At 45.2% G+C, this 8,886-nt stretch overlaps 1 protein-coding gene across 1 annotated transcript in view; it reads left to right on the plus strand.

Moving 5' to 3' along the window:
* Positions 1–8,183, plus strand: part of LOC141085479 (pleckstrin homology-like domain family A member 2) — a 45,115-nt gene extending 36,932 nt beyond the window's left edge. Inside the window, exon 2 of the mRNA XM_073570869.1 lies at positions 7,491–8,183. The gene's annotated coding sequence lies outside the window, so the exon portion shown is untranslated. The remainder of the gene's footprint in view (positions 1–7,490) is intronic.
* Positions 8,184–8,886: the final 703 nt, after the last annotated feature.

Here is an 8,886-nt window from a genome sequence, read left to right on the forward strand (position 1 = left end):
AGATGTCCCGTACAACTGAATACTGTACTTCACAATCATCCATAGATAAATTTTGTTAACTAATATGCAGCATCAGAGGTGCTATCCCAAGCCATAAGCTCAAGGGGTTCTGGTCTTCACATGGCTGATGCCGTGTTATCAGTCATGGCTGTTGCGGCGCACCCATCCCCCTGTATGCTACAATTTATGAATAACAATTTTTTGATGACAGTGGTGGAGATCTTTTGAAGGTAGCCATGCGCTTGGCTTCAACATCTTCATCAAATAGCCATTTAAAATCGGTGTAGAGAAGAGCAGGGGTAGCAACACCTTTGGTATCATAATTAGCTGTCCTAATGCAGAATTTCCTAATACATACAGAAATACACCAAAGAACAAGTTTTAGTATCACATATACAACAAGGATACAGGCAGCAATATGCAACAGGCTTTGTAAGATCCCAGCTATCCAGCCCCCAATTCCCTTAAACCAATTGGCTGGATTAAGAAAGGAGAAGGTGTCTGACCACCAACTGTCCTTATTACGATCATTGTCTTTATCATATTGATCTCTGAGCCTTTGAATGTCTTCTAACTTTAACTTCTACCAATAATAATATGGAAAATGCGAAAACCCAAAACATTATGCCCCCTTTATTTGCTATTGGCTTGTTGGGTGATGAGGAGAACTTGATAGGGACCGTCATACAAGAGTTCTAGTCCTTGCTTTCTGACATGCCTTTTCATGACTACCAAATCACCAGGCTTCAGGTTATATAACAGGTGTCGGTTTCTGCTGAATCTGGAAAAGAAGAGGAAACTAGAACATAGGTGTTAGCAAGATTTTTACTAAGCTGAATAACATATTGAACAGCACGGTCAGTCTCTTTTGATAACTGCTGAGGCTAGAAATTTGCAACTGGGGGTCTAGCACCAAACAATATCTCATATGGGGACAGGCCATGTTTTGCAATAGGGGTAGTACGAATATAATATAGTACAATGGGTAGGAGCTCTGGCCATAGAGCCGTAGTCTCCTGCATCATTTTGGTCAATTGTCCCTTCAGTGTGCCGTTCAGCCTCTTAACTTTCCCATTGGAATGTGGGTGCTACGGAGTATGGAGGGCTACAGTGGATCCAAGCATTGTTAGAACTTCTTGGTACACATAAGAAGAAAAGGTCGGACCTTGATCACTTTCAACCACTTCTGGAACCCCATATCTGCATATGACTTCCATCACCAGTTTCTTCGCTGTGGTTTTTGCAGTCATGTTGGTAACAGGGAATGCTTCCGGCCAACTGGAGAACATGTCAACAACAACCAAACAGTATTCATACTTTCCAGACTTAGGTAACGTGATATGGTCCATCTGGAGCCTTTGGAAAGGATAGTCGGGCTTAGCAAGATGCTTCGGGGGTACACGTTAAAGTTGACCGGGATTGCAAGTCTGACAGATATTACAGGCACGGTTGAGCGCTGTCAAAAACTGTGGAAATTCCCGGGGCCCAGTAGAATTTTTGCACCAGTGCGAGGGCCTGATTCTTTCCTCGATATGTAGGCCCATGTGCCTAATGGCAATAGCAGGGTACATCCGCTTAGGGAGACACACGAGTTGGTCCTTTTTCCAGAGACCATTATCCATACGTGCCCCATCAGTCTTCCATTGCTTCACCTCTTCCTTTGGAGACATTCTCTGCATCGTCATTAAGCGGTCTCGCGGGGTCCGACAGAAAACTTCAGTCTGTTGTAGATCATCAGGTTCTTGTAGGGTCAATGCTTCTTGTAACTGTTTACGCTTATGTGGCGCCCCTGAGGCTCAGTCGCCACAGAGGTACTGCACCTTCTCCTAAGGTGTAGTGCCCAATCAACTAGGTAAGTTGGGAACTCCTTTCCACACTCCAACACTCTCACCCCACACAACAGGGTAGTTCTGCACATCCACAGTGAGGTGTCTCTCTCCTCCTAGACAATGACAAAGAGTGCCTTGGTGGTTCCCTGCATGGAACACTGGATGTGCTGGGAGGTGGGTGGAGTTGAGATCCATATAAAAGTTTGGGAAGGTTTAGAATTGCAGATCAGTCTGAGGTCAGTCTGGAGGGGAGTCTGATGGGAGGTCAAGCGAGAGAAGGTCAGTTAGTCAGGAGAGTCTCAGGACGGGTCCGAGGAGAAGGAGTGCGGCAGCTGCCTCAGTGATCTGAGCCAGCTGGCACGGGAAAGGAACAGAAGGAGAAGGACGTAGAACTGCAACCTAAGCTTCCATAGGAAAGAGGAGTAGAGAGAACAGAGAGGAGTTGTGGGTTGGAAGAGGAACCCTGCCTATAGGTTCTCAGCGCAAGGCCGGGGCCCAGTCCCTGAGGTTGTATGGACACTTATGGTTCTGCAGCAGACACCGGTGGAGTAGTTGGCTGTAAATGCACTACTCCCATCTAAGACTTGGGGCACAACAGTAACTGAATAGAGAGCCAGGGAGTCCCCGAGAGAGGCTACAGCTGTCTGCCATACAAGTAGAGTTGTTAGGAACATCTGACAGGAGGAACTCCAGAGTACCACGGTATTGGAGCTCTTCATACCTTAAGGCGCAATAGAGGAGTCGTTCAGGAGAGGTACATGTTGGCGGAGTGTTGGAGAGGAGAATCCTGACTTGCCCGGGAGGTTGATTGAGTCTCTGCCCCGGAGGACACGGCACAGAGGCAGGCACCAGTGTGTACAACGGACTGTGAGTAAAGCTTTGGACTGCAAGCCCTGGTGTCTTCCATTCATTTGTGCGCCAACACCGCCAGCACGGTTACATCTGGGTACCAGCATTACTCACACCGCCTGCGCCTATTCTCATCTATTGCCATTACACTGCCCTGGGGTTACAGCTTCACCTGTGGGGAGCTACACCATCTATGCTGCAACCCACCATCAGCCCCAGAGGATCTGCACGCAGCGTTGGCTTAACATCTTGCTTGCCAAACACCACAGGTGGCGTCACGAACTATCACATAATCTATATCACAAACCACCATTGATTTGGGCGCCCAGGGCCACGGACCGGGTCACCGCTGCTGTGACTCCTTTCCCCCTGACACTGGCCTGGTACCGAGTACCCCACAGCCCTGGGAGGGCGACCCAATTTGAGCGTGTGGTCACCATAGTTGGTATGGTTGGTTCAACGGATAAAAGAGCGGCGGCTTTTGCTTGCATATCCGCAAATGCGTTGCCAACAGTCTGTGGACTGTTCCTAGGACCGTGCGCCTTAACTTTGATAATGGCCACCTGAGTAGGTAATTTGATCGAGTCCATGAGGGTTTTAACAGCTTCAGCATTTTTCACTGTGGTTCCGGCAGTAGTAGTAAACCCTCGATTGACCCATAGAGCCCCAAAATCGTGAGCAATACCAAATGCATACCGTGAATCTGTGTATATATTAGCCCATCTGTTCTTGGCCAAAGTACATGCAGTAGACAGAGCCTGGAGTTCTGCTTCTTGTGCTGACTGTGAGGGCAGGAGCACAGCTGCTGCACTACAGTGTCCTCTGTGGTAACAGCGTATCCCGTGTGGAATCTACCAAACTCATCAGCATATCTTGAACCATCCGTGTATAACACCAGATCGGGATTTAGAAATGGATTCTCACTGACATTTGGTGGAGTAGCTGTTTCTTCAGTCAGAAGTTGGGAACAATCATGTTGAAGATAATCCTCATCACTGCCATCTTTCTTGGGGACCGGCAGTAAAGTAGCGGGGTTGATTGTAGTACAGCGATTCAACTTGACATAGTCAGGCAAAAGGAGTGAACACTGCAGCCGTAAGTGTCGTTGCACAGTCAAATGTCTTGGTTGCTGAAGTGTCAGTATTGCTGCAATATCATGCGGGCCAAAAATGTGCGTTTCATGTCCAAGAATTATGTCTGCAGTCTTGTGAAGCAACGAGTGAGTGGCGTGAACTGCCCTCATGCAACTTGGTGATGCTCGGGCCACAGGGTCAAGGCGGGCTGATTAATAGCCCACTGGTCGTTGCCTATTGCAATATGATTGTGTAAGTACCCCTGCTGCATGTCCTTCATTCTCAGACACATACAAATGGAACGTTCGAGTATAGTCTGGGATGCCCAAGGCAGAGGCAAAGGCAATGAGCCGCTTTAACTCAGAGAAAGCGCGATGGAGGCTTTCCATACAAACCGGTGATCTTTCCTTATAGCTCATTATGCCGTCTTTCAAGGCGTTGTAAAGGGGTTGCATTATGCGGGATGCATCCGGTATCCACTGACAATAATAAGTACATAGTCTAAGAAAACGCTGGAGTTCAGTTTCATCTTTTGGGAAAGGAAGGGAGCTGATAACTATTTTTCTTTCTTCTGTGAGGTGTCTGACACCCTGAAGGAGTGACCCAAGAATATCACTTGACCAAGGCAGAACTGAAGTTTCGAGGCCGAAACTCGACAGTTCAGTGCTGCCAGATGCATGAGGAGGCTAACAGTGGCAACAATGGCTTCCTGCTATGTTCGTGCACACAACAAAAAAAATCATCCACATACTGAAACAGTGTGACCTGGGGGTGATTTAACTGCCAAGGCAAGAGACACTTACTCATGTGTTTTGCAAACTGGTTGGGACTGTTTTGGGCCCCTTGTGGCATAACTGTCCATATTAACTGTCGTTCCTGATAAGTGAATGCAAACAGAAACTGGCAATCTGGGTGTAACGGAATGCTAAAGAAGGCATTGCTAAGGTCGACAACTGTAAACCAAGCAGCATCCTGGGGTATTTGGGACAAAAGAGTATGTGGATTAGGCACCACTGGAGTTTCCAAAAGAGTAGCTGCATTAACTGCCCGTAGATCTTGAACCAGCCGGTACGGGGGGGTTGGCCAGGTGGGGTCTTTTTCTTAACGGGAAACAAGGGCGTATTAAATGGAGAAACACAGGGTACCAGAGCACCGTTATCAAGTAACGTTTGTATTTGTCCCTGGAGGCCCCGCTCCTGATCATATTTCAAATGATATTGATGGACTTTGGGAAAAGGGGCACCAGGTTTGAGAAACACTTTTACTGGTTCTACAGGCATTTTCCCTATATCATTTGGCCCTTTTGACTAAAGTTTAGATGGTATCTCTGAGAGATATGGGATGAGTCGTTGATCCTCAGGCAATATTGGGGGTGGATCTGGGCCTATCAGGGCCATCATAACTGTGGGAAGGGCATGCAAAATACAGATTTCCTCACTGTCTTAATCTGCATAAGAATTTTGTAACGTTAGAACCATCTGACCATCATTTTGGATTTGTATTCTGGAGCGGAACTGTGATAATAAATCTGCCCCCAGTAAATTTACTGGACATGTGGGAGAGATTGCGAACTGAGCAGTAACCTTGGGGAAGGGTCTCACAGGGATGGGTTTTGTAAGAGTATGTTTATTGGGTTTGCCATCTACTCCGATTAAAACAGCGGGGGTATGACAATCTCTCTGTAAGTGACTGAGTCGGCCACAGCGCCAGCATTGCAGACGAGAATTGGTACGGCGGATCTGGGGAGTAAGGTTCCCAGTCATAGGATTAGGAGAGATATTGGAGTAGGGAGCTGAATTTGTGTATGGTTGGAGCGCGGGAGCTGAGTTTGTTGTGTGTTCCGGAGCTAGCTGTGTGTTTGCAGCTGCAGTGGGGGATGTGGTGGGGGCGGTGTTGGGAGGGGGAGCTGGAATAGCTGCGGTTGCTGGCTTGCTTTTTTTTTTCTTTCCCTGCTGATTCAGAGCGAGCTAGATTCTTCTGAAAACTTTTTTTTTTTCTACTTTTAATGCATCATCCGGAGTCGCTCTGGCACATTACTCTGTCACTTTCTCACACCACAGTCACTTACTTGCACCACAAAACATCCAGTCCTTGTCATAATAATAGACAATTTTCCTTCTTCAACATAGCAATAACAGAAACAATCAAAATTCACTTCCTTTGTTCTTCCTAACACCTTCATCACATAATTAATGTGCCAAGCCATGAAATTCTTCTTTTCTTCCACGGATTCTCACCTTTAGAGCTAAATATCCTTACTTCAGTTGTGCACAGTACTGGAGCAGCCATTACAGTCTGTTCCACTGGGTCTATCCCCCTCTGGGGTGCCCAAAATTCAACGCGGTACTCAGTGAAAGGAGGAGGGCGTCTCAGACTATCCCTCCGGACACCTCTGGTTATATATATATATATATATATATATATATATATATATATATACCTGAGTTACGTATCCTACCCAATCTTCGATACATCACCACGCCTGACTCTAACAGTGATCAGGATTTCAGGATATTTTGACTATAAAAAGAATCACAATCACTGGTCAATCTGGGGTGTCCGTCCCTTATGAGGTACAGTTCGAACACTGGGCCCCCAACGGGACTGCACCTCTATATGATTCCACCCAAGAATCACCCCACCATCAAGGACAAACCTCAGATCCTCTTTGCAGCAACAAGCACAGGAAAACCACACCAACGGTCAGTCTGAACAGAATAACTGCCAACTTACCGTGGTTGTCGTGGGGGATGATCAGTCCCAATTTTCCAGTACCTGTGTCCGGTCTGAGGGTCCTTTGTCTTGTTGTCCTCCGGGGGCAGAGGCGTCCCTATTCGGGGTCCCCCCACGTTGGGCAGCCAGCTGTTGAGGGCTAAATTAACCCTTCACGGTTGACCAAGTGATCTCCAAATTAATCCACAAGGCGTTGCTAGTAACTGGGAATGGCCAGACAGAGATATGTGCCTCTGTATGGGAGGATCAAGGCAGATCACTAACCCCGTTTATTATGTCACCTTTTTATAGTATTTTGCTTAATTATGCAAAATACTCAGCTACCAATAGCATCGTCGTAATACATTTACTTTATAAGCCAATAGTATTGCAAGAAAATCGGAATATGTCCCTAGTTACGTGACATAGAGAATAGAACAATAGCGCATTCTTAAGGGTCTCATTTCTCATATCTTGTGCAAGCTGGAGCAGTCTGGTTTTATAACAGCTGCAAACTTTCACCTAGTTACAAAATTTAACTTGTAAACAACAAAATGGCTTCGCAAGCACAAAAATGGAGGTCTGGAGAACAAGATGTCCCATACAACTGAATACTGTACTTCACAGTGGCATACGCCTCCGTGCGCCATGCCAGAAATCTTATTCCAGTCACGGACTGGAGTAAGACTTCTGGGGTATGTAACGCCACAGATTGTCATCCCATTTGGTGGAGCTGGGGGAAAAACTGCAACAGTATAAAAATGTTGCCCCAAATTCAGGTTGCGCCAAAGTGTTTGACTTTTCAAAGCTTTTATGCCACTGTTTTTGCCGTAAAGTCTTTGACTAATCGGCATTAACCATGAGTTAAGTACAGATTTGCAACAAAATTCTCGAATGCATCTGTGTGTCCATGGGAACAGACTACAAACAAATCCTGTGTGTAGTCTGATCCATGATAAATGTTTAAAATGTGTATATTGGTATGCTGTATGGCTAAAATGAACACTTTTTTTTTTGTCTTTTATAGGTTTTTGCCTCCTTTCTGATGGCTATTAGCCTTCTGGCCTTTTCTTTTGGTTTTGGGATGATCCTTGAGAAGAGGTGGTCAGCCAACAAGCTACTGAAGCTACAGCGGACCTCCGCAGGCTGGCATATTAGATCCTCCTGATTTTTACTACGCAGAAGGAAAAGTCCTCCGATAAACTATGTAGATTTGGGACTCTCTATAAGAAAATGACCACTATTACTACTAGCGCGCGGAGCATTTACAGCCATCATGGCCAGAAGATGGGGCAAGTAGAGTTGGTGGAGGTGCGTTTTGGGGAATTCTGATAACCGAATTATTCCACTACAGAGTAATATAGAGGTGCATTAAGCTAGCGTCTCTAACCTAGCTGTTTTACTGCGCCTGTTCACACAAAATGACTGTTCAAACTAAGCATATACGCACAGTAAACCCTTTAGCGTGGCCCTCCCCCAAAAAAACTATTTAGCACGCCTTCTTGTCCACTTATCACTAACTCCCGTAAATCCAGAGCCGTCCATCAAAGAAGGAGGAGGGAATAGTCAGGTGGGAAGATGCACTGAACTGCGCAGCACTGAGCGCCTGTGCTTGGTTTGAACAGTCATTTTCTGCTGACAAACGTTAAAATGGTGAAACAGCTTTTTTTTTTTTTTTTTTAAATATTGTGAATTAAAAATAAAATAACTTTCAAAACGCTTTTGCTTCCTTTGTGAATATTTATTACAAATGTTATATTTAGGCAGAAAGTCGGCCAAATCCAATGTGTTTGTTGTGGATCACAATGAGTCCCCCGTTCATTAGTGTTAATAAAGCCGTGTAGCCCCAACCTAAGGTCATGTTCACACATAGCGCAAATGCTGAGTTTTATCTGCACCAAAATAGGCAATGACAATTCCTCTAATTTTTGCGTCTTTGTTGTGTTTTCCCCTTTTATTTGATGCTTTTTTTGGTGCAGATTTCAAGCAGAGATTTTAATGGATTTTTATAAGAAGTTTTCACATGTGAATTTCCAGGCTCCACATGGAAATCTATGGAGCGGGGAAAAAAAAAAAAAAACACACAACGGGCAGGAGATAGCTTTCATGAAATCGCATCCACTTTGCTTGGACAGTAAAATGCAGAATTTCTGAACATTTTTATAAAAAAAATTCATGTGCAACAGAAAATATTTGTTTTTCATAGCCACAGTGTTGTGCTCTATTCCTGGCTGCAGAATGAGTAAATAGAGAATCCTTCAGTGAGCTCATTCTGATGAACTGGCTGGGAGTTTGTACCTCTTGTCTATTCTCAGCTGATTTATGACATTAAAGCTGAATATGATGGTAAACGGAGCCTGTAAAAGTCAAACTGTGCAACTTTTTTTGGAAACCCAATTGAAAAGGTTTTTTTTTTTTTTTAC

The sequence above is a fragment of the Dendrobates tinctorius genome, unplaced genomic scaffold (assembly GCF_039654945.1).
Source record: "Dendrobates tinctorius isolate UK_male_01 unplaced genomic scaffold, ASM3965494v1 ptg000028l, whole genome shotgun sequence".
In the NCBI taxonomy this organism is placed as follows: Eukaryota; Metazoa; Chordata; class Amphibia; order Anura; family Dendrobatidae; genus Dendrobates; species Dendrobates tinctorius.